Raw genomic sequence first — 26,702 nt, forward strand, 5'->3', positions numbered from 1 at the left:
CTATCCTCCCTGCTGCTGACACCCCCATCTTGTGCTCTGTCTCAAAATACACACACACACACACACATCATGACCAGGAACACAAGTTTGGTTTTGTATTTGAAACTTAATACTATTTCACTATATTTACAAACTTGAAAAAAAAATCAACGTGATAATCTTAAACTCAGCAAAGACATTTGAAAAGCTTCAATATCCATTCCTGATAAATACTCTCAAAGTAGGAATAAAAGGGAACTTATTCAACATGATAGAGGAAATATATAATAAATCTATAACATCATAATTAATGGTGAGAAACTATGCTTACTTCCTAAGATCAAGAGAAAGACAACTTCTTGTACTGTATCTAACTTTGAACTGGGCATTTTAGGCAGGGTAATATGTCACTGAAAAATAAAGAGACTGAAGAGGAAGTAAAACTACCTTTATTTACAAGGTTAATATGCATGTGTAACTATGTAGAAAATCTGATGCCATCTATAAAAAGCTCCCAGGAGTATTAGGTGGATTAATAAGTTTGAAGGATAGGAGAAAAAAATTATATTTTCATATACTAGCAATGAACAATTGAAAATGAAATCTTAAAAACTTACAATAAGTTTGAATATGTTTGCTCATATCCAAAATATAAGATTCTTGGGAATCAATCTAACAAAAGGTGTATATGATCTCTGCACCAAAAACTATAAAACATCGTTGAGATAAATTTAAAATACCCAAATATAAAAAAGAGATAGACAACTTTTTTTTTTTTTTTGAGTCTGGTAACTCAATGTTGTTAGTTTGTTAGTATGTCAATTCTCCCAAAGTTAATCTATAAATGCAATGCAATCCCAATAAAAATTCCAATAGGAATTTTTATAGAAATTGACAAGGTAATTCTATAATTCATATGAAAATCCTAAAAAATTAGAATTAGCCAAAACAATTCTAAAAGAACTAAACTGCAAAATGGTACCAGACTACAAGATCTTAAAAGTTACAGTAATGCAGAATTGGCATCAACATGAACAAGTGTATCCGTGAAACAGGATAGGAAGTCTAGAAACGACCCCTGCATATGCACAGCTGAGTTTTTACTAAGACTCAAATGCAATTCAGGGTTCAAAAGACAACGTTTTTCACAAATATTGCTAAGAAAGTTGTATGTTCGTATGCAGAAGAATAAACTTTACTCCGTATCTTGTATAATATACAAAAATTAAGATGGATCATATAGTCAAGTGTAAAATCTAGGAGCTTTAAAACCTCTGGAAGCATAGGAGGAAAAAAGTCTTTGAAATTCAGTTTGCAAAGATTTCTTAGATACAACAATCCAATAATCCATGAAAGGAATAAATTGGTAATATAGGCTTCATCAAAAATTTTAATTTTTTTTAGTTTTTATAATGTATAGTTAAATAAAAATGAAAAGTCAAACCACAGTGTAGGAGAAAACTTTTCCAAGTTATGTGTCTGATTAAAAGAATTGTATCCAAAATACATAAAGAATGCTAAAACCTCAGGAATAACGCAACAACCCACTGTGAAGGCAGACATTATTTGAACAGTATTTCACCAGAGAACATACATGGATGGCAAAGGTACATGAAAAGATACTCAACATGGTAGTCATTAGGTAAATACAAGTTAAAGTCACAATATACTACACCACACCTTCTAGATTGCCTAAAACTAAAAAAAACCCCCAAAAAACAAAAATTGACAATACCAACCGTTGGGGAGAATGTGGAAGGACTAGAATCCTCATACCCTGGTGATGGGATTGTAAAATGTTACAACCACTTAGTGTAACAATTTAGAGCCTTTTTTTTTTTTTTAAGATTTTATTTATTGAGAGAGAGAGAGAGAGAGAGAGTGGGAGGGGGCAAGGAGGAGTAGAGGCAAAGAGGGAATCTCAAACAGACTCCCCACTGAGCACAGAGCCTGACCCAGGCCTCAGTCCCATGACCAAGATCAGCACCTGAGCCAAAATCAGGAGGTGGATGCTTAACCAACTGAGCCACCCAGGTGCCCCTTTAAGAGCTTCTTAAAAGTTAAACATACTCCTACTATGTGAGCCAGCTGTTCCAATCCTAGGTATTTACTCAAGAGGAAAGGATATACAACCATGCAAAAATTGATACAAGTACCAAGTGGTCATTACAGATTTTTAAAAAAAGATTTTATATATTTATTAGAGAGAGAGAGAGAGAGCAGGGGGAGGAGCAGAGGAGAGAGAGATAAGCAGACTCCGTACTGAGCCCAGAGCCTCATGTGACCCTGAGATTATGACCTGAGCCGAAATCAAAAGTCAGACACTTAACCAACTAAGCCACCCAGATGCCCTTACAGATTTTATTTCTAACAAACACCAAAACCACTCAAATTTTCAGAATGTGATTAGATCAACAAATTTTGCCATATATTTACATGAAAGATTGAGCAATAAAAAATAAACAGTTGATATGCATAAAAACATGCATGAATCTCAAAATATGGTGAAAGAAGCTACACGGTGTGAATCTATTCATATAGGTCCTATAGGACAGAAGAATTCATTGGTTGCCTAGAGATGGGTAGGTAGAAGAAAGGTATTACAAAGTGGCATGAGAAATTTTGGAGGACTGTGTTCTTTCTCTCTTGTTTTGATTTTATCAGTGTATACATATGTCAAATATTATCACATAGGCTTTAAGTGTATGCACTTTATTGCATCTCAATTATACCTCATATGTACCTGTAAAATTCATAGGCCATTGTCTAGTAAGTTTATTCAAGTATGGAATGTATTAAAGATGAACAGTATGAAGAAATCCAAGTGAATATTCTCTCCAGTTATACAAAGGGAAATAAACATGAATACTATTTTCTCAGTTTTATTAGATACTAAAAACCTTGCTACATTTTTTTGCTAAGAGTATTTACATGTTTTTCCCCACTGGGGTGGAGATGTGAATATAAATTTCAGCTGCTAAAAACCATATTCCTTAACTGTCCATCTGTTAAGATGTAGTCTATCTGCAGCAGGAGAAAAAGTTTAAAACACAAATCAAACTGTCTCAATGTCTTGATGAATTTGAGCCCCCTAGATTTAGCTATGCCTAAAGCCAAGGCAATATGATCTCGGCTTCTGACATTAACGCAATCTCAAAACACAAAATTTATGAAGTTTGCAAATGTCATATTCAGTTTCAGCTCTGACTTTATTTTTCAAGTTACCTAGAGTAAGCCTGGAAAAGTAATACGTATTAACTGTTCCAGTAAAGATCCATGAGTTTCAAGAAAGGAAGAAATTCTATTTTAAACGGTGAATGGTTTATCAGTTAGGCCCACTATGCTCTGACATAGTTTATTCAGAAATCTTCTGCTCCTGGCGGGGTAAGGGAAATCTCAGAGTCTGAAGAGCATGCTGGCTCAAAAGAGGCTATGGCATCAAGTGGTCTGCAACAGAAGTAATGAGTCTCTTGACCCAGAGTTCTCTGGTTATGGTTTATTTTGGCTGCTATCAAGCCTCCTATACTTCTATAGCTTTTCAGTGAAACTGTGAACTACCTAATAGTTTTGCAGTATGTTTCTTTTCTACTTAAATCAGCAAAGGGTTTTTGTTGTTTGAGGTTATACTTGAGACAGCAAGTGACAATTTCTTTGGATGGTATCTTTCCCACCTTCTATGGCTTTTGTCTACATTGAGATAGTTTCCTTTCAGATTTCTAAGAACACATTCTACACTCTGGATGTCCAGTGCCCCTTCAGTTTTAACTTCTGGCAGCTAATAATTTGTAATGATGAATGGTTCTTCGCCTTGGCCAAGTACACCTGGTTAGTTTCTCCATCACGATTTCAAGACAGCCTTCTAAAACAGAAGCCCTATCACTTTGGGGGTAGATACTGGTGGTGCAATTTTGACCTTGTTTCTACACTTGCTTTGCCCTTATTCTTAGTTTGCTACTAACCTCCTAACTCCTGACAGCTGCTTTGAGCTATGGACAAAACATGCCCTGCACCCACGCTTTTGCTTCTTTCGGTTGCTGTATACCTAACTTTGGACTATTCATAGTTTTCACTACTGTTTTTCAAGGAAATCCTGACCATCTTTTGTCCTGATTTTATGACCAGTGACTCCACTTAATCCCTCACTGTACAAATTCCATCCTCTTAAACTTTAAAGAACTCAACTTCTAGATCCTATCTTGGATCATGAAGGTTCTTACCAACATTTTGCTTCCATCACAGTAGGTTATCTTTCACTTCCATAGAAAGAGAGACAAACGCTCATTCTAAAATTGTTTAATATTTTTGTAATGTTACTTAATGCACATAAAAGTGAAAGAACACATGATACCTAACAACTAAGAAATTAAATATTACAAATACGGCTCAAACACCTCCTGTGTACCTCTACTTTCCAGATCTCATTAATTTTCTGCCTGCAACAAACCATTATCCTCAATTTGTTTAATGCAATGCCCATGCACAACTTTTATGTTGTTAGAAACTATACCTGAATAGTAAATAGCATTGGTTTCTAAAATTTTCAACTTTATGTAAATGGTATCACATGCTACAACCAGCATTTATCATCAACTATTTGGTGGTGACTAATCTCGGAAAATCCTTGAAGATTTGGGCTGAGGTTATGTCCTTTCGGAGAATGTGCGCTTCCATCTGCCAAAAGCCCCACTGTGCTAACTTCTAAGGATACATTTTTACAAATTTGAGCCCTAAAACTATGTGAAAGTAATCTTTGGTTATAAATTCTCAAGTGAGTTTCTCCTCTCCAGCTCCAGTAAAAGTAGAATCAGCCTAACCTTCCTACTAGTCTCATTTTGCCAGATGGAAGTATTTTTCCTGGTTCGTCCCTCAGTAAGTGGTGCAGTAAGACTGAGGTTCCCAATCAGTATGCCCTCATGTGGAATGGATTACAGGCCAGTACCAACAGCCACATCTGTTGATACCAGTGTGATTTTATAAGTTTTTGTCACACTGTGGGATGAAAAAAGAGGGAAAAATCATTGCTTTAGATAGCCCTCATGATGTGCAAAAAGCTCATTCCCAACTTAATACTCTGTCTAGAATCCAAGGCTCATCATTCATTCCATACGTGATCATTAAAATGCAAGCCTTTTGGTTACTAAGATTGGCAGAGGCTCCCCTGTATCTACAGCTTCATCTGACAGCTCCGGTTTCCAGTTCCACACTAGCAGCACTTAAATAGCATTTCTGGATGTTTGTGTTAGGATGTGGAAGCCCAGCTTGTAGAGAGCTTGTCTGCCATGTTACTAGAAACACATGTTTATTTTTTATATTTCCTTTGATAATTGTTCATAGATACTTTAACCTATTAAATTTCCTTAAAGTTGAATATGGCTATTTCAAGTGACTGTTTTGCCTATTAAAATTTGCCATGTATCATACAAAACTTAAGTGTGATTATTAGAGCTATTGGTGATTATAAATGTCTACAGTGCCTGCTTATTCAATTCAATAATATTTCAGTTGCAAGGTCAATAATGTAAATTGTGAGGGCTAGATAAAAGCAATTGTGTAGAGGTAGAAAAAAAATTAAGTTCTATGAATATGCTACAAGAGACCCTGGATATCTTAGGCTTCTCTTTCCAATTGCCAAGATAAGTCATCTTATCAATTGGCGATAAATTGATCTCTCATCTCTTGGTTGGTCTGAAAGCATTTTCCTGAGAAAGAAGCTACTCTCTCCTTGAAATATGTCCACCACCACAAATGAAAGGAGATGGACTCCCACTCATTAATTTTAATGATTAATAATCTCTCTCACTTTCACTCCAGTGTCCATATCAAGAAGATTGTTACTTAGGATCCCTCACGGCCAGATGTACCAAACCGGACACCCCGCAGAGGAAAAACTCTGAAGAATCCAATCAGGAACCTGAATTTTTCCAAAGAAAATGTGACATAGAAAACAAATTAGGCCAGGAGCAGTTATGGGATGAGGACTGAAGTCAAGAAGGGCGGGACTGGCAAGTTTGCAGTGATACAGCGTGTGTGTGATTCTTGTGTGGGGCTTGGTAAATCAAGCAAGTGAAAACCCTGAAAGAGAGGGCACCACATGGGAAAGAAAGAATCTCCGCCAACCTGGTATCTGTGCGTTAAGAGCACATACCTCGTCAAGGACACTTGGCTCCAAATGAAGAATTATATCAGCTGTACTGGCAGTCTTCAGAAGTATTCGATCTTTAACCTGATTTAAGTGTTTAACAGATTAAGCTTTCACAAGGAAAGCCAGCAAACTAAAAATAGATCTGTGTCTATCCTTAGACAAATGCCCAACTGTTGAAGTTGCTGTACATTTATAGTGAATCTTGGAAATTGAGTACCGTGGATCTTCCAACTAACTCCTAAATTGTTTTGGTTATTAGAGATAATTTTTATTACCTCATTTTAGAATCAGTTTGTCAATTTCTGAAAAAAAAATATTCCTGGGTTATGGATATGGATTTTACTAAAACTAAAGATCGATTCAAGGAGAATAAAAATTTTTAGGATATTGTCTTTCGGGCTATGAATTCGGATAGCTCTCCATCTATTTATACCTTATTTTCTCAGCAATATTTCATTGTACAACTCGAGCATATTTTCTGAAATGTACCCCTAAGCACTTTGTCATTTGATGATAAATGGCATTTTTTAGTTCAGTTTCCAGTGGTTTGTTGATACCATCGAGATTTCCATATTGACCTTATATCCTACAGACTTCTTAGTTTCACCAGCAACATTTTTATGAGTGAGTGTGTGTGTGCGCGTATGTATTATAGATACATGTAATAGTAGGATTTTGTACTCAGGAGATCATGTCACTTGCAAATGGATACATTTTAATTTCTTTCCAATGTCAATTCATTTTTCTTTGCCTTGCCTCTATTACAATAGCTAGGGCCTTTGAGACAATGCAAATATAAGGAACAAAAGGGAAATCTTTGCCTGTTCTTACAGGGAGGGCATTTAGTTTTTTACTAAAAAGTACAATGTAAATCCTTTATATCAGTTGAAGATTTTTCCTTCCAATGCTAACTTAAGAATTTTATCAAGGATGATTGAATTTTGACACCTATTACCTCTGCATTTACTAAGGTGAGTGACATTGATTTTCAAATAAGCCAAATTTGCATTCTTGGGATAAACCCCATTTATCTTTTCTTTACATTATTGGATCAGATTTGCTAAAATGTTCAAGATTTTTAGGTTTATGTGCTTGGGAGGAATTGGTCTGTAGTTTTCCTTTCTCGTATAGTCTTAGCTCTTATTTTAGTATCAGGATAATTTTGCCTCCAAAAAGGAGTTAGAATGGGTTATACTGTATTGTGCGTCTGCCTGTCTGTGTCTATAGAGTTGATAGTACTCCTTTATTAGAGACCTTAACTACTCAGAAGTTCTCTTGTGGATCGGTCTGTGATAAAAGTCAGGTTAAGGTCTTATAATGATATACTAGTTTAATGCCTTTCTGAAAATTTGCCCATTTCACCTCAGTTTTTAGTAAAGTTGGTAGAAATTTGTATATAACGCTCCTTATTAAACACACGGATTAGCACACTTTCTATACAGTGCCAAATAATGTTATGCTTTGTGCACCCTAATTCTTTTACAACTATCAACTCTGTTATTGCAGTGCAAAAGCAGTGACGGGCAACATGAAAATAAATGGGTATGGCTGTGCTCCAACAAAACTTTAGAGAACAAGCTCAGGCTGGATTAGGCCCAAATGCTATATAGTTTGCTGACTTTTGTTTCAAATATCCGTGACAACTCTGGTGGTATCGGCAATTGTGCCTGTTGATCTCAAAGAACCAGTTTTTGGTCTCATTAATTGTTTAGCTTTTATTTTGTGTTTTGGTTTTTAATATTTTTCTTCTGTTCATCTAGTGTTTAGTTCACTCTGTGTGCTTTAATTTCGTATGGTTCAAATTGACATCAATGATTGACATCATTGACACCTTCTTCTGTTTTAATCTAATGCTATAAATATCCCTGTAAGCACCACTTTACCTGCATCCCAGAAGTTGTCATGTACATCTTAGTTTAAAAAGGACATTTAAAAATGTTTTAATTTTTATGACCAATGAATCTTTTAGAAACGTACTGTGTTATTTCCCTCCCTTTGGTGCTTTTACGATTATCTTTGTATTCTTGATTTCTAGTGTAATTCGAAGATGTTCAGGGAACATTTTTTATTCCTTTTAAAATTATGGTATAGCTCAGAACACATTTTTACTATCTATTTAATTCAAATGTAGAGGACACAGCAATGTTACATTAGTTTCAAGTAATATGAGCTATTTTGGTGAATTTGATGGGCCTTGAAAAAAGTGTTTTGTGCTATTTGACAGATTATTCCATAAGCCTTAAATAGGCAGAGTTACTTTAAGATTTTCCCCCACCGTATTTTCAGGGTCATTGTCTGTGTATGAACTGCAAAGTGTTGAATTCCTCACTTGTAACTGAATTGTCTGGTTCTTTATAATTCTACTCAATTTTCTCCTCACACTTATTTTGTGCATATACAGTTTTTAGTAGCTTCTTTGTAACTGACAATTTTATGAAATGATCCTGCATATCCTTTGTAGTATTTCTCCTGAAGTCTACATAACTTTAATTTAGTCAAATATTACTTAATAACTTGTTATATTCTTTCAGCTTTCATATTTAACCTATCAAATGTCTTTTGCTCATAAAAGGAGTATTGGGAGAGAGGATACAATTGTTTTTTTAATCTAACCTGACAATCTTTTAGTTGGAATATTAGGCCATTTCAGTTTAATATAATTGAAATAGTTATCTTTAAAATTGTCACCGCCCCTTTTTTGTTAACTACTGTTCCACCTTTTTCTACCTTCTTGTAGAAGAAATTCTGAAGTGCAGCTAACAAGCTGATAAATTTTGTTTGCTATAGGTTTACAATATATATTTTAAAATAGGTACAGTGTGTCTTCAATTATATAGCTTTCACATGCACAGCAACAGCTTTACAACTTTGTAGTTCTATTTCCCCCTCCTTTGGTCATATTCCTGTTATGTTTTGCATTTACATAAGCTATAAAACCTACAATTGCTAATTATAATGTTCACATGTTAAACCTTTTTAATATAGAACAAAATGAGTGCCTTTTCTGCCACTTCCATCACCGTAGTACTAGATGTCCTAGTCAGAGCAGTTAAAAAAAAAAAAGGCATTCAGATGAAATTACCTGTTCAGAACTTTTTACATGTAAGGTCATGTCATCTGTAAATGTTACATATGTGAGAAAAGTCCCTTTTAGAATTTAGTCAAGTGCTGGATAAAAAAAAAAAAATAAAGTGGTATTTCTATATATTAACAGTCTAAAAAGGAAATGAAGGTCACCATTCCATTTATAATATCAGAAAGAATGCTTAGGCATAACTTAAGCAAGGAGGCAGAAGACTTGCATGCTAAAATACCAAAACCTTGTTGAAAGAAACTAAGGATTGTACAAATGGAAAGGCATCTTCTATTAATGGATTGCAAGAATATTGCTGAGATGTCAATACTACCCAAAATGATCAACAGATTCAATGCAAGCTCTATCAAAATCCCAAGGGCTTTTGACAGAAAGACTAATCTATCCAAAAAACCACATGGGATCTCAAGGGACCCTGAATAGTGACAACAATCTTGTAAATGAACAAAACTGAGGGTCTTACATTTTCTGATGGCAAAACTTGCTACAAAGGTAAAGCTAAAAAACAAAAAACAAGCAAACAGCTGTGGTAATCCAAGCAGTGTCATAGGTCAGACATGTAGAGAAGTACAATAGAGAGCCCAAAAATAAAACCTCATATATATGGTCAACTGATTTGACAAGGTTCATCATTCAACAAATGATGGGAAAGTTGGATATCCACATGAAAAAAAAATAGTAATTAAGTTGGACCCTTTCCTTATACCATATATAAACATTACCTCAAAATGGAACAAAGACCTTGATTTAAGAGCTAATACCATAGAACTCTTTAGAACATAGGGGAAAAGCTTTAAGACCATAGATTTTTTTTTAACTGATTTCTTAGATAGGACCAAAAAGCATAGTCAACAAAAATATGTAGATTGAACATTATAGATTTGTGTGTGTGTGTGTGTGTGTGTGTGTGTGTGTGTGAAGCACACTAGTAACATAATGAAAAGGCAACCTACTTAATGGAAGAAAATATTTGCTAATCACATGTCTGATAGCTTATATATTCTTGATATCAATTCCTTGTAACTCAAACAAAAATGAAAATATGATTTAAAAAATGTGCAAAGAAATTAGATAGGCGTTTCTCCTAAGTAGATATGCAAATGGCCAATACATGAAAAGATGTCTAACATCATTAAGGTAATGCAAGTCAAAACCACACTGAGATACCAACTCTCATCTACTATGAATACTACAAAAAAGAAAACACAAATATTGTGAAGAACATGGAAAAATTCTAATCCTTGTGCACTCTTGATGGGAAAGTACAATGATGAAGCCATTGAGAAAAATACAACAGTTGGTCTAAAAACTAATAGAAATACCATATGTCCCAGCAATTCAACTTCTGTGCATATACCCCCAAACACCAGAGAGCAGTCACCTTCATTTTTGTTTGTACATCCTTGTTTATAACAGCATTATTCACAATAGCAAAAATGTAGAAGCAAACCAAGTATCCAAAGACAGGTAATGGATAAACAAATGTGATAAATACACATAAGGAGTATTACTGACTTAAAAGGGGAAATTCTGCATGCTAGCACATAATTGAAACTTGAAGACATTATGTTAACAGATATAAGCCAGTAACAAAAGTATAAATGTTCAATTATCCCACTTATGGAGGTACCTAGTATAAATTCAAAGATAGAAAGCACAACAGTGGTTGCCAGGGGCAGGGGTGTCAAGGATAAACACAGCCAGACAATAGTTAATGTGGTATAAACCAATTTTGTTCAGCAACTACTGAAAGTACGAGAAAGAGCCTTGTTCCATTCCAGTTTGTGTGGAGGTGATGTGGGGGATATAGAGGGTGGAGGAGAAATGTGGCAGTACAAGGGGTTCAATAGAGGGAGAGAAGTGAACAAGTACACAGTCAGTCAATATCAATGTGAGGCCCGCTCTGTTACCTGGACAAGAAGGTTAAAGTCTTGGTCTCCCAAAGATTTCATCTCAAAGGAATGGTTCTCAGGTCTTCAAGACCGAGCCTCTGAGTTCAAAAGATACCTACCTACCAAATTATGAGTTTTTAGTGAAATCTTGGAAGAAAAGAAGGGCAGGGAAAATTATTAGGTGTTGATTAGAATAAATAGTTAAATTTCCTGGAAATGCTAAGCTTTCCCAGGGAGACATTTTGTTGGTGATGCAGAATAGGGGAGAGGGAGGAGGGCTGGGATCATCCTACAGACACAACATTATGCTGCCAGAGGTCACGGTAGAGTTAGGTCAGGTCTCTTGACGCAGACACCTGGAGGGAGTTCTCCTGAAAGTTCTGTAGTTCTCAGGGGGAAGGAAAGAATGGGATGTAACATTCTCCTGGAAAGATCACACATTAGGCCCCAAAACAAGTCTCAATGGAGTTAAAAGGACTGAAATCCTATCAAGGATCTTTTCCCATCACAATAATAGTAAACAAGGAATGGATCATAAGAAAAACTGGAGAAAAAAAAATTTGGAGCCTAAGCAACAGGCTATTAAACCAAGGCATCAATGAAAATTAAGAAAATACATGGAGACAAATGAAAGCGAAAATACAGTGTTCCAAAATCTTTGAGGCAGCAAAAGCAGTTCTAAGGGGAATTCATTTTTTAACGGGTAAAGTGTTTTAGTTTTGTAAGATCAAGTTTTGTGGATGGGTGATAGTGATGGCTTGATGAATACACAACAGTGTGGATGTACTTAATGACCCAAAACAGTCTAAAATAGTAACAGTGGGCCATTTTGTGTTATGTATATTTTACTACAGTAAGATTTTAAAGAGGTCATTAATGTTTACTTACATATTTATGCTTCCTGGTGTTCTGTTTTGTGGATACTGAAGATCCTATTATATCAGGATTTTTCTTCTTTCTCCTAGAAGAGATTAACATTTCTTATAGTTCAGACCTATTGACTCAGCACCCCCCCCAACACTTATTTGAGATCTAGGCTTGCTTAGTATAAAATTATAGATTAGCACTTTTTCAGTAAATCAAAAAAGTCATTAATTATCCTTTCCCTTAAATATTTTCTGAAAAGTCTACTGTCTCACTTTTGCTCTTCCATCTGTAGTTTTTCTAACTGCTTTAAAGAATTTATCTTCATCACTTCATCTGTACCTTGGAGAGGTTCTATTTAATTTTTTTAAATTTTTCTCTGAATATGTAGTTATCCTCATGTTTAGCCAATTTTCAGCCACTAGTATTTTAACCCCCCTCTCTGCTGAGTTTCTCTGCTGAGAAACTAATGTCACACATTTTAGAAGACCGTTCCAGTTTCCCAGTGAGAAATTAAAGTATCTTGCAATAAGGTAGAAACAAGCATGATAAGAAGTGTTAGTGAAAAGTCAGTCAAGAACTAGGAAAAGATTGGTGCATTTGACAAGATGAAGGTAACTAACACTGACAGGGATTTCAACAGAGGTGAGAATAAGGCCATTTGGGATGGATCAAGAAAAAAAAAAAGTAACAATAGTACTACTGATATGTATCTATCTATCTGATATGTATCTATCTAACAAATCAACAAGATTTGTTACTAAGTAGAGAGTTTGACAATATTTATGGGGAATGTAAGTAACGTTTGTGCATGTATATAACTTCATATCTTCTGTTTACAGAATTATAACACCACGTTCAACTTCATCTTGTTTTCTACTCAAGAGCTTGCATTTTGTACTAGATAAAAGAATTGATTAAATACATTTTTAACTGAATAGTATTCTATTTTTCCCAATTGTGCGGCATAGGTATTGCTTTTAATAATTTTTCTTCCCTCATTTGCTCCTACAGATACTGGTAGAGTGAACAGATTTCTACATGTCATTTTTATCAAAAAATTAAAGATTTTACATACAGATTTAAAGTAGCTGAATCAGATATTTTTAATTTTATTAGAAATTGCCAATTTTTCTTATAAAGCCTCTAATTCTCACCTCTACCAGTAATATAGGACAGTACATTTTCCTATCATTGTTATGGTCAGACTTGGATTTTTGCCAATGAGTTTTTTCAAATTTCAGTTTCTAAATATGTGATTAACTTGAGGATTTTTCCAAATGCATTGACCATTTTACTTTCCTCACAGTGAATTCCTGTTAGGTCCTTTATTCACCTTTGAAGGGTTCTAATTTTATGGGAAGATAAACTGATGGCAGGGGTCTCAGATAGTTAGGGAATACTTCGTTTATAAGATATTGAGCCAAACATTCTGTGTTTCAGGCTTAGGCTAAGCTAGTGCTTGTGTTTCACAGAGGCAGGAGTATCATGTTGAACATCAAGCTCCCTAAGGCTCAGCCAGCCCAACTTCATTTTGACAGAGCGGGCATAGCCTAGGGTAAGGATGGAGCCTAGCCAGTTTATAGATCTTGGTAAGAAAAGCAGGAAGGTAGGCAGGCCAGCCTATTACAACCACCTGGGGAGAAATAAGCTTTAACACCTGCTCAGGCCACACCCCAAACCAATTAAGCCAATGTCTGGCGCTAAGAATAAGGTGCCCATAGACTCTAAAAGCTTTCCAATTGATTTCTCTCAACCTGCAGAAGTTGAGAAACTGTCCGAGATCAAGATTCTGAGGGTTTTGGGGGCGCTTGGGTGGCTCAGTCGTTAAGCGTCTGCCTTCCGCTCAGGGCGTGATCCCGGCATTATGGGATCGAGCCCGTCAGGCTTCTCCGCTGGGAGCCTGCTTCTTCCTCTCCCACTCCCCCTGCTTGTGTTCCCTCTCTCGCTGGCTGTTGTTCTCTCTGTCAAGTAAATAAATAAAATCTTAAAAAAAAAAAAAAGATTGAGTGTTTTGAAGTCTTGTAGCCTCATCTTTCAGGAAAGTACCTTGAAACAAGTACTTTCAAGAATTTCCATCTACCTTCATTTAAAAATACTTAAAGGACTGTTTCTTCTACCCTTCCTCTTACATTTAGAACAAAAAATTCAAAATGGTTTTAAATGCAGTATTGTCTGTAAACCATGCCTTTGTAAATTATAATCATTGCAAAAGCTTGTTATGGAGGTGAAGGTTTTATTATCACTAAAGTGATTCAACCTGCAGGGTTTGTCTCAAAAATCATTAGTCTGAACACATTCAGCTCTTTCAAATAACTTGCAAGGCAGCAAAATATATACTACAATCCTTTGAACAGTTCTTCCTAAAAGGTAGTTGTTACTGTAAATAACTTTCACTGTCTAGAATGATGTGGCATGTGTTAATTTTAATTTCACTTTTCTTAACATAAACTATCCCACCTTTTCCTTCTTAAGTCTCAAGTGGCCTCTAAGTATAAACGTGTTAGAGATTGTAGAGAAAAAAAAATCCATTCCCTTCCTCTTTCTAGCTGCAGGTAAAACACAGAACTTTATGTTTATCCCATTAGAAATGAGAAGTTTGCCCTGGGTCATTCCATGGCTAGTTCAACTAGACCCTTGTAACCAACAGCACATACTTTAAAAAAAAAAATGAATAGTTAAAAGCAATATGGTTGTTATACTGCCAGTTGTCTGATGGCAGGAGAGAGAGAGGCCTTTTCCTCTCAACCTAGAGGGAGGAAAGGTGGGGGAAGAGATGGTCACTGAATCTCAAACCTCCAATTAAAGGGGCCATAATAGTGAGCAGCTTCAGGGAAACTGGATCAGGAATGTAGTCTTAGGTTCCAGGTGACCCTAGAGACTTCTTCAGAGAATTCGTGGATCTTCACCCATCTTCCAACATACCCATAGCAGATTCCAATGGCTGCAACAAATTGCCACAGACAGTACCCCCCTCCTTTTACTTTTTTGTAGAGGAAAAAATTTCCTGAAGTTCGTTAAATAATATTACTCCCCGACAAAAACCATTCTTCAGGGTTTTCAAGCCTCACCATCTGGTCAGACACAGTGAACGGTCTCTCAATGTGTAATAAGCTTCGTTAATATTGTCATAAGCCACAGGAAAACTCAAAGATTTTCTAAATGGCTTCCAAATTTCTGCATAGATGCCCTTAATTCCAAAGGTAAACAATAAACAAGTTGGCAGAGAAATTAGAAGGACAGTGGAGAGAAAAAAAGTTAACTGGTGAACCTAGAACAAAGGGTATGTAAGTATTTGTTTTACCATTCTTTCAACTTAATGTTTTAGTTGCAGAAAGACTGAAAAGTTGTCTTAGCATGATCAGGCTATTTTCCACACTTGCCTAAGGGAAAAAAAAAAATACAGCCATTTCTTTTTTTTCAAACCAGAAATAGAAAATCCATTCTCCCCCAGGTGATACTTTCAATTCTGTCTAAAAAAGATTCCAGAGCTTTTTGGAAAGTTTAAATTCAGTGGCTACAGTACACAAATATGGTTATATAGTTCCTGGGGGGTGTTGGAGTCAAATTCTAGTGGGAGGTCTGTGATGGTCTCTGCTCTATCCACAATGGTCCCATGGCTGCAGCTACAGAAGAGAAGGGTCAGCACCTGCTAGCTGTGGAAACCGCATGCGGAGCCACCACGTGGAGCAGTCCGGCAATTACAGGAGTGCTTTCTGAGTTGCTTAGTGCTCCAGGTTTCCAGAACCTGTCTACCACGGGTGGCTTGGCAGGCCTTACAGCGGTTATTACAGCCCACAGGCTGCGTGGGTGCCGTGGGGAACGTGATGGGGGAGGGCTTCTCCAAGTCAGGCACCAGAGGGGCCACCTAGGCCAGGGTCCACCTTCCCAAACTCCTGCAAAATTTCCAGTCTTTCATTTCCCAGATCCTGGTTCCGGATCGTCTCCTCAAAGGCATGGAACTGTTCCTTCTCTAACTGCTGCTGCTTCTCCAGCTCCTTCCTGCAGGATGGCCGCATTCCTGGCAAGGTCTTCTGCTTCCCTCTTCTCTTCTTCATTATATTCTACACATTCCTTGGTATATTGTTTTAATAGCTCTGCCTTCAGCTCTTCTGCTTTGGGAAATGAAGTCTCCTTTACCTTTACTGTGTCTTTCTTTTCAGGAATGACAGCTGAATTGTAATCTTCATGCTTTGGTCATTTCTCAAAAAAAGAGCACGATATATTTTGTTATAAAGAACGAAGGCATGCTCAATGTTGCCTTCCTTAGACTAAACGGATGTCATTTGGATAATCTTGGCTCCAGAGCAGAAGTACCATCAAGGTGGAATGTGTTCATTTTTCTCCACTGCGCTACCTAACCGTCTGGGAGAGAGCCCTCACCCGCTCATCGGGCAGAAGGCTCACCTCTCCATGGTCACACGTCAGGACCAAGAAGTTCTACCCCCACGGACAACACTCAGTCCCTTAAGATAACAAAGGTAAGTTAACTTACTGTTAGAAGTCTGAAGTCAAGATGTTTGGCAGGCCCGCATTCCCCCTGGAGATTGCAGGGAAGAATTCCTTTCTCTCCTTTCTCAGCGTCTCTAGGTTGCTTGTGTTTCTTGGCTCGTGACTCTGTCTTCAAACCACCCGAAACTCCCGATTCCACCATCACGCCGCCTACCAGGGCTCTGAACTGCCTGCTTCCCGTTTATAAGGACCTGGGATTACACTGAATCCACCTGGATAATCTAAACTGATCTCCCCATCTGAAGATCCGTAACTTAATGAGACCTGCAAGCCTCCTTTTACCGGGCAGAGTATTCACAGATTCTGGGACTGGGGTGTGGAGGTCTTCGGGGATCATTGTTAAGACTACCACGATTCTCATCAGAAAATTACACTTAGTTCGGGTTTTTTCTGCCTGAAACCAACTCAGGGCTTACACAAGAAAGGCGGGTGACTTTCTACCACTTCTCCTGACTCCTAACACCAGCTGAGATGGAGGAGGGGCAGAACCAATTCGATTTGTACATTTCTCACAAAACATAAGAGATACAGAACAGTGATTAAGAAGAACGGAACTAAAGATCTTGCTTTTATCGCCGCAGTTTGGAAACACGTGCATTCATGTGACGCTGTCTACGTGCCAGCCACTGCGTTAGGCACCTGACACGCGCTCCCTCCTTTAACACTCGCATGGAGAATTCTCGGTCACCAAAAATAAACTGAACCAGGGTTGAAGTAACGTGGCCACGGTCACAAAGCTGAAAGGTGGCAAGACTGGGACTCTCATCTTTGTGGGGGGAGGGTGTTAATTCTGCTGCACGTGACGCGTGGACCGCGGTGCGTGGGCGGCACGAGGAACAGTGGCCCGAGCCCCACAGCAAGACTCAGGAAACCTGCGCTCCCGCCTGAGTCCAGCTGCCGCTCGGGTGTGAGGAAAGGAGTCGTCTAAGCAGGGGAAGATCTCGCTCCGCCTGACTCTTCTTCCTTCCTTACTGAGTCTCAGAGGGAAAACATTTACTTCTTTCAGAAGATTTGAGGATAACAATCATGCAGATCAACTTCTCACTCTCGGGAGCATTTCCTAACAGGCTTTTCCTGAAAACTGCATCACCCTGCCTCCTATCCCCGATAACTTCGACCTTTCAACCCCTTCCTCCCTGAAACTGCTTTTGCCACCCTGGGTCAATCTGACAGTTCTTTCTGTTGTTTCCTTTTTTGTTTATTTTAACACACTTTGTTGCAATATAGTTTGTGTAAAGGGCATGCATACTGAAGACTGCATTTCAGTAAGTCTTGATGACGTCTGCACCTGTGTGAGCACTGCCCAGATCAGAACATAGAATGTTTCCATCACATTAAAAATTCCTTCCTGCACCTTCCCAGCCGATCCTCCTCCAGCCCCAGTCCTAGGCAATGCTCCTCTGTTTTCTGTCACAGTGGATTCTATTAGGCTTTTCTTGAGTTTAAGGTGAATAGAATCATATAGTACATACTTTTTTTATGTCTGGCTTCTTTATGTAGTGTTTTTTGACATCCGGGTTGTTGCATTCTTCAGTAATTAATTCATTTTGTATTACATTTTTAAGAATTTAGAGGACATAGATGCAAAGGGTATATTGGGCTTCATAGCACTGGCTCTGAAGAAACAAAAAAAAATCTCGTTATAAACTTACAATATTTTACCCACAGAATCTAGCAAAAAAATTTTATGTTTACATAGAGCATTTTGTAATCTATATAATTATTTTATTAAAAATGCATAGGCTCCTCAGCTAATAAGTTATAGAATTCTATATACTACACGACTCCTGCCAAGCAAAGGGTATTTTTAACAATTGATTAGCTTGAGTTCCCTTTGACATTTTCATTTAGTAATTTTTAAATAAAATAAAAATGGTATATCCTGTGATATTTGCAGGGCCATTATAGTACACTCTAAATATAATTTAAGGATTATAAAACATGTAACATGTATTCAAAGATCAGTTGTGTAAATACATATTCAGATATTTAATCATTTGCTTATACTGGAAATGACAATTTAATGGGTTGAGATGAGCCTGATGTTATTTGTTGATACTCAGCATATTTCACACCATCCTAAACTCTGCTGTGTGCAAGGCATCAATCCATCAGTCCTGAAAACTTCACTTGCACGTCTTTCTTGCTGGGAAGATTGTGGACAAACACTGCCAAGAATCTGTGGCTTTAGGAAGGTAGAAGAGATTATTCTCGAGTGGCAGCTGCAAGCAAGTACATGGGTGTCAGCAACTTGCTGAGCTGGGATTCTCCTGGATTCCAGATGCCCTGGTGAGATTGCACTGCTTTAGTATAATCACAGTTAAGACCATGGAGAGTGACTTCCCTACAATCTCTAAGCTTCCGTATTTTTTCACTTCTCAAATTTTTCAAATGATTTTGTTAGCCTCTCCTTTCCTTCATGGAAAGTATTACTGGTAGTAGAAAGCACCAAAGTTATGGCATCCTAACATCTAAAGAAAAAGAAAAAAAGATAATCTGCACAGGTTCAGCTTTCCTTTAAGTCATCAGCTAGCTGCAGGTCATAATGTAGCCAAGACAACTGAAAACCAGAGTGACAAGTCCCTGGAAGAAGAGGCAGAGAAAGAAACTTCTACCTTTGGAGGAGAAGAAGAGATGGCTGCCATGGAAATGGGTAAGAAGAAATCAGCTAAAATTACAAAGGCTGAGTGTGGTGGGCAGATTAGTTTAGAATTTCGTCTGGGAGTCCTACAAATAAGAAGGATTTCATACTTACAAAAATTTCTCCCTCATGGTTCTGCATTACTTGCTGACTTAAAAGACTGGGGCCACAACAGAGGATCACAGCAAACTCTCTCAACCCAAGAACACTGTTGGTGAGTATTAAAAGGAAAACCTATTTGTCATTGGTGGGTGCGTAGACAATTCTTCTTCCTACCTCTAGGGACCGGGCAAAGATCCACTGCTACTATTGGAAAGGTAGAAGCAAAAGCCAACATAAGCACAGAAAATCAAATCAAAACAAAACAAAACCTTATCGACCCAAGATCCTAAAACAGTACAAAGAAAAGTTCTGCTAAAATCCAGGGAAGAAGGGCAGGAGACCCTCTCTTGCCTAAGATCTAGAGCAGATATAAGGCAGAATTTGGCAGCAATTTGACAGATGAAGAAGAGGCATGAATTCTGAAAAGATCTCATCCCTGGACTTTGGTAAGAAAGCCTTGCCTAGGATGGAATTTGGACAAGAAACCTCTTGTCCTGCCTCTACTATGAGCCTAATGTAAGTAATGAAGTATAGCAGTTTACTGCTGGAGGAGAGACACGAACATGAGAAATTGTCTCTATGGTGCCAACATACAGGGACTACTGAAATTTGAAGGTTGAGCAGGAACAGTGGACAAAACTCTAGCACCCTAAGTTCACTAAGGACAAGAAAACACTGACACAGCACTGAAAGAGCATGTGAAGCACTAAGGGTTTTAAACCAACAACAAAACTTAAACCCAACCCATCTATCGGCTGGATTGACTCAACGCACTATCAGTCTGACAAAAGTGGATCCATATTTTCTTTTTTCTTTTAAGATTTATTTATTTATTTTAGAGAGAGAGCAAAAGAGAGAGACAGCACAAGCATAAGGGGAGAGGGAGAAGGAGAGAGAATCTCAAGCAGACTCCATGCTGAGTGTGGAGCCAGATGTGGGGCTTGATCCCATGACCCTGAGATAATGACCTAAGCTGAAACCAAGAGTCCTTCACTTAACCAACTGTGCCGCCCAGGTACCCCGGATCCATATTTTCTAGGCATAAATGTTAATTAACTTATTTTCTACTATTTTTTTACACATGAATTTTGGCATTCAATAAAAAATTGAGTTAGGTTGGGTGAGGTTGGGAGCATTGCCAAGAGATAAAGTAGTCAATAGGACCAGCTACAGAAATTACTCTAATGTAGATCTCAGATGGGTAATGTAAAGTAGCTGTGGTAAGTATTTTTTAACAGTGGGAAAGACATATAGCATGCATGGACAGATGGGAAATTCCACAGGGGAATGGAAACAAAAAATAAAAAGGAAAAGGATATACTAGAAATAAAAATCACAGGGGCACCTGGGTGGCTCAGTCACTTATGTGTCTGCCTTCAGCTCAGGTCATGATCCGGCATCAGGTCATGGTCCCCTGTCCTAGGATCCGGCCCGGCATTGGGCTCTCTGCTGAGCAGGGAGCCTGCTTCTCCCTCTGCCTCTGCTCCTCCCCCTTGCTTGTGCTCTCGCATGCTCTCTCACGCTCTCTCTCTCTCAAAATAAATAAATAAAATCTTAAAAAAAGAAATAAAAATCACAATATAAATCATGAATACCTTCAACAAGATTATCAAATGAATAAACACAGCTAAGGGAAAAAAACAGTGATCTTGAATATATGTCAAAAAATTTATGTAAACTTTCAGTTTCATGAAGAGAGAAAATTAAAAACAAAAACAAAACACAGAACCCAAGTTAATCAAATGGTCTAACATACATGTAATTGGAATTATAATTATAATCTTAAAAGGAAAAGAACGATCCATAAGAAATAGGATAGGATAATGGTAGGATAATGGTCAAGAATTCACCAAAATTAGCAAGACAACAAAGTACATACTCCAAATTTTTAGAGAATTGGAAGCAGGATTTAAAAAAATAACAGAACTCAAAAATACACCTAGATACATAAGAGTCCATCTACTGAAAACAATGACAGAGAAAAAATCTTGAAGAAGCAAAAGAAAAATGAACACTAAAAACAGAGGAACAAAGATGAGAAATTAGAACAGATTTCTCTTCACCATGTATGAAAGCCAAAACAAGAGAGAAAAATTTTCAACTGCCGAGAGAAACTGTCAACCTAAAATAAAGGCGAATAAAGTTTTTTCAGGCAAATGAATGTTGAAGAAACTCAGTGCCTAATGCAGACTTGCATAATTAGGAATGTAAGAAGTTCTTCAGGCAAGAGAATGTACCACAAAAACATGCCTGACCTTATCCTAAGCTCTGTGAAGACAAAGTACCCCTGTGGTCTAGACCGAAATGAAACCTTATGAGAAGTAATTAATAGAGTTTTGGCACAAGTGAGTCCTGAACACATATTTATAATAGAAATACTTAGTAGCTTGAAGAACTACAATATCAGCTCCACAACCTATCGAACTTAGGGTTATGAGTTAAAGGTTCAGACAGAACTGGTGGAACTTCCTCTCTCTATCAAAATAGTCAAGTAAGTTGACAGCCACATTTCTCAGGAAATTTCAATTTTAAAGAAACAGTCAAAGATTTGAAAAAACAGTATGATTACACCTCTACTTAGCTTTCCTATTAGCCTTTGCATAAGGCAAATGTATCTTGAGAATGACAGTCAATGTCAAGTAACCAGGTGAGGACTCCAATTACACTGATGTCTTATCTTTGCAGGTGCAAATTAACACAACCTCTGGTACCTGAGATAAAGATATCTAATTGAAAAATGTGTTGTTGTTTATATGAAGCATGAAAGATGTAGTTTTCTTTCACTTGGTAGGAATAGAAGTATAAATTCTCTGTCTTACCTCAGTGTTATGTCATCTTCATCACTGCCATTGACTAACCTTGACCATCTTGATATCAGTTTGGACATGACACTATGTTGTCCAATTGGTCACATACTGATTAGATCTGACAGTCAAGAAGTAATGACTGTCTTAATCTATTTAGCAATTCTCTGCATTGTGAAAGTTACATAGCACAGTATAGTGTACTAATTTGACCCATTTACCAAATAAGCCATAAGGCTGCCAATTTCCATGGGCCGGGAACAAGAACAAGTTGAGAACACTCCAAACCTCTAAGCTACTTGAGTTCTATAAACCAGATCAGTGATGCTCCAAGTGTCTGTGACAGATATGGATGTCATGTGGAGCCTCTGGCAAGATCTGAGGAAATCATGCTCTCTTCTACCAATAAAGATTCTCCTTTGACAAGAGCCTCCGGCTTAATGGTGGGCACTGGTAGATTCAGAATGTTTGAACTTGAGTCACTAAGCAATCTTGTGGTCTGACCTGCTTATCAGAAGACATGTAATCTGATCTATGAAGGCATAAGGTTAAGTATTCCATTACCAAAATATGAAGATAATATAAAATATCATGTCTAAATCCTTTCTAAAGGCATGAAAATCTCATAAACAGTGGTTCAGATTCCCATAGTATGTATCTACCATTCTTCTATGAACACCTTTACCTGAACCCAAAACAATGAATTTATGTGGAATTGCCTATGACCAGTAAAATGAGAAATTAAATACTTTGGGCTGTATTTATTATCATTTCACATAGCATGCTGATTCAATCTAAAACTACACTGATTGCTCACGCAGACCCTCAAAACGATATCCCCGAATGCCAGTGAGTAAGGAAATACTCCCAATGGAGAGACTCAAACAATAAATCTGTGTATCTACTTTNNNTACAAGAAAAAGAACTAAAATTTTGGAGCTACACTGATATGTTGGCTAATGGCTTAGCTAATGGTCACAGACTTGGAAGGAGTAACAATGGAGGAATGAGCACAAGATGCATGGCTGATGCCCAGTGTAGGAACTGAATCTAAAACTTTTATTGCTATAAAATTGATCATCAAAGTGCATCTTCTACAGATCAATGTCTCAGTAATCAGACAGACATAAATGACCCGTACGATGGAAGTTAGTCTGCCTCCTTTCCCAAGTGGCCTGGTTCTCACTAAAGGGCCAGGGCAGCAGGGATAAAATGATTGCACGGCGTTTGTCTTACTGAGGTTGATCTGGCCAACACTACTACTGCATACCCAGTACGTCAACAACAGAGGATACTGTTGATTCCTTGATATGGCGTCATTCTCTGGAGGGAAAGAACAGCCAACTGGTGGCAAATTAAGATTGATTACATTGGAATCCTTCCATCATGGCAGGAGCAGTAATCTATCCACAGAAAAATAGACACTTATTCTTAATATGAAACTTTATTCTCTACCTATATTAATTCTGCCAATACCGCCATCCATATATTTATTTATCATCATGAAGTTTTACTCAGCATTGCCTATGATCAGGGAATTCACTTTTTAAATTTTATTTTAATTCCAGTATAGTTAACAAAAAGTGTTATAATAATTTCAGGTGTCAATATAGCGATTCAACAATTCCAGTGCTCATCTTGACAGGTGCACTCCTTAATCCCCATCCCCTCTTTCACACATACCGCCGTCCACCACCCCTCTGGTAACTATCAGTTTGTTCTCAGTAGTTAAGAGTCTATTTCTTGATTTGTCTCTTTCTCTCTCTTTTTTTCCCTCTGCTTGTTTGTTTTGTTTCTTAAGGGAATTCATTTTTAATTATGTTTTTTCTTGTGATCAGAACTTTTAAGAACTTTTATAACAGAATAATTGAGGAAGTAGTCTTAAGTCCAGAAGATTCACAGTTCTGATAGTTTTCCCTATCAGGAAAAAAAAAAAAAAAAAAAGGGAGAGAGAGAGAGAAATGTCCCAAATAAGACAGTGGAATGGGAGAGTTCTGATTATAGTAATAGAGAACATGGTAATTGAAAAAGAAAAAAAGATTTATTCAAAACAAATAAAATTATGAATAGAGTAATTAAAATAGGTTCCTAGAAGAATCAGATATGTCTGCTGGTACTCCAGATAGTAGAATTAACAGATACATGCTGTAAAATAACTATACTTACTGAGGAGGTAATAGACAAGTATAAACATTTCAGCAAAGAACTCAAAGAGTAAAAAAAAACAAACAAAACAGATACTCGAGTTTCGAAAAAGAAACAACTAAAAATTCTACACTGAAAATGTAATTACTAAAATTAAGGACTCAGGAGCCAAACATAACAGGAAATGAGATTTAGCTGAAGAGAACATTAGTGAACTGGGAAATAGACAAAAGAACTCTCAGGAATGAAGCACAGAAAGACAAAAGAAGAAAAATTACAGAAGAGAGGATGAGATGGTGAGGATACAGGTAGAAGATTGAGTATGTCTAACTGTAAAAGCAAAGGAAATGTGGAATATATGGGCAGACATGACTATCTAAATAGAAAATTACAGGAGTACTTGACTGACTCCGTAGAGCATATGACTCTTGATCTTGGAGTCATAAGTTCAAGCCCCATGTTGGATGTAGAGATTATTTAAAAATAAAATCTTAAAAAATAAATACAAAATTGCATATTGTGGTGTTTGGAAGTATATATAGAATTAAATAAATGAAAAGAGCATAAAATGAAAATGTCCAGGTTAACACCAATAGAAGAGTAAAACATCATAAAATTAGCATAACAACAGGAAAAAAATGGAATGATGAATGTATCTCAACCGACAAACAAGAAGGGAAATGAACAATAAAATATTGGAGACAAATAGGAAAAATGTAATGGTATCATATAATCAAAGCCCAATAAATAAATAAATGGGCAATAAACCATATGAAAGAAAATGTTTGAGTAATATTTCATTCTAGATAAACACCTATCTATTTATATAATGGGACATTATTCAGCCATAAAAATTAGAACTCAGAAAATCTGAGGGGCGAATGGAGGTTACCAGAAGTTGGGAGCTATTAGAAATGGACAGAAGTTGGTTGTTAGTACAAACTCTCAGACATAAGATGAATAAGTTCTGGGGAATCTAATATACAGCATGGCGCCTCTGGCTAATAATACTGCACTGCATACTGTAAATTTGCTAAGAGAGTAGTTTTTAAGTGTCCCACAAAAAGGAAAAAAAAGGTACTTTGTCAGGTAATAAACGTTCATCAGCATGATTGTAGTAATCATTTTGCAATGTATATGCATGTCAAACCATCACACTGTACACCTTCAACGTATATGATTTTTATCAGTTCTACCTCAATAAAGCTGAAAAATATTTTTTAAAAAGGAAAATGCCTGATGGCCTAAAGGAAAAAATGTACAAATAATTGTACCTGCTTATAAGAGATACAGCTGAAATACAAGCATGCAGAAACTGTAAGGTAAAAGGACGGAAAAAATACACCGATATAAATAATGATCAAAGAAAACTGATGTATCTACATTAAGATACATTTTAAAGCAAAATGCTGTATTGGAAATAAGTAGGTCACTTCATGCTGAGATAGAGTTTAGTTCATCAGAAGAACTATCATGGCCAGCAAAGAACTGGCCAGCCTGTCCCAGTCCAAGTTTCCTCCCACAGAATCATCATCTAAATAAATGTTTTAAATTAGTAGTCTGTGATGTGGTTTGATATACAGACAAATCTAACTGATATTCTGAGAAAGAAAATCTGCAGAAAAAAAATAGTAACTATTTTAATAATGACCATTGATCTTTTTTTCCCCCTTGAGTTCAGGACCAAAATAAAGATGACTGACTTCATTACTCTTATTCATCATTGCACTAGGTCTTCTAAACAGGTCCAAAAATGACCTTGGAGAAAAAGGAAAAGAGACTGGATGGGTGTTTTCATTGTGTTTAGGGGGCAGAGCTGGGTGAGGGTTCCCACACATTGGCAAGAGCTTGTGTGGTTTGGACCTCCCATCCGTGTATCTAAGGAGGGAGAACCTTGGCTTTGTTTTCAAAGCCACTTGCCCAGGTGTGGTGCAGAAGCCAGAAAGGAGGGATGAGGCTGAACAACCGTGAAAACATCAACATATGCCCTCAAACTATTATATCACACTTCCTCTCCCCCATACCTTGGATGCTGCCAGTTTATAGGTCTTAGATCCCAAAGAAGATATGTTTCCACCAGGGGGCATGACAAAAGTTGCTCTGAATTGCAGGTTGAGGCTGCCCCATTTTCACTTATGGCTTAGCAATCAGCAATAGATGGGGATCACAGTGGACTGATCCTGTTTATTAAGGGAGAATAAAATTGCTACTCCAAAAAGGAGTTGACAGAAGAATTTCTGGAATTCTCTGGTAGCACCTCTTAGTAATGCCCTTGTCCAGTACTGTAAGTTAACAAAAGACTGTAACACCTCTAACTCAGTAATTTAGTAAATCAGTAAAATCAGATCACTAGGGACCCAAAATTTCGATGATATTTCTTTCAATGTGTGAAATTAAGAAAGATGACTGGATGAATCTCCAGCTTAGGGCAGAGAGAACAAGAAATTGGTATTGGAAGAAAGAACTTATAAATATGAACTACATCCTTGTGACAAATTACAGAAGCTTATCCCCTTCTACTAATATT

At 37.1% G+C, this 26,702-nt stretch overlaps 1 pseudogene; it reads right to left on the reverse strand.

The window, feature by feature from the left end:
- Positions 1-15,584: 15,584 nt before the first annotated feature.
- Positions 15,585-16,625, reverse strand: LOC103656786 (annotated as a pseudogene).
- Between the last annotated feature and the right edge of the window lie 10,077 nt (positions 16,626-26,702).

Source organism: Ursus maritimus, unplaced genomic scaffold, assembly GCF_017311325.1.
Source record: "Ursus maritimus isolate PB19 unplaced genomic scaffold, ASM1731132v1 scaffold_28, whole genome shotgun sequence".
Lineage (NCBI taxonomy): Eukaryota > Metazoa > Chordata > Mammalia > Carnivora > Ursidae > Ursus > Ursus maritimus.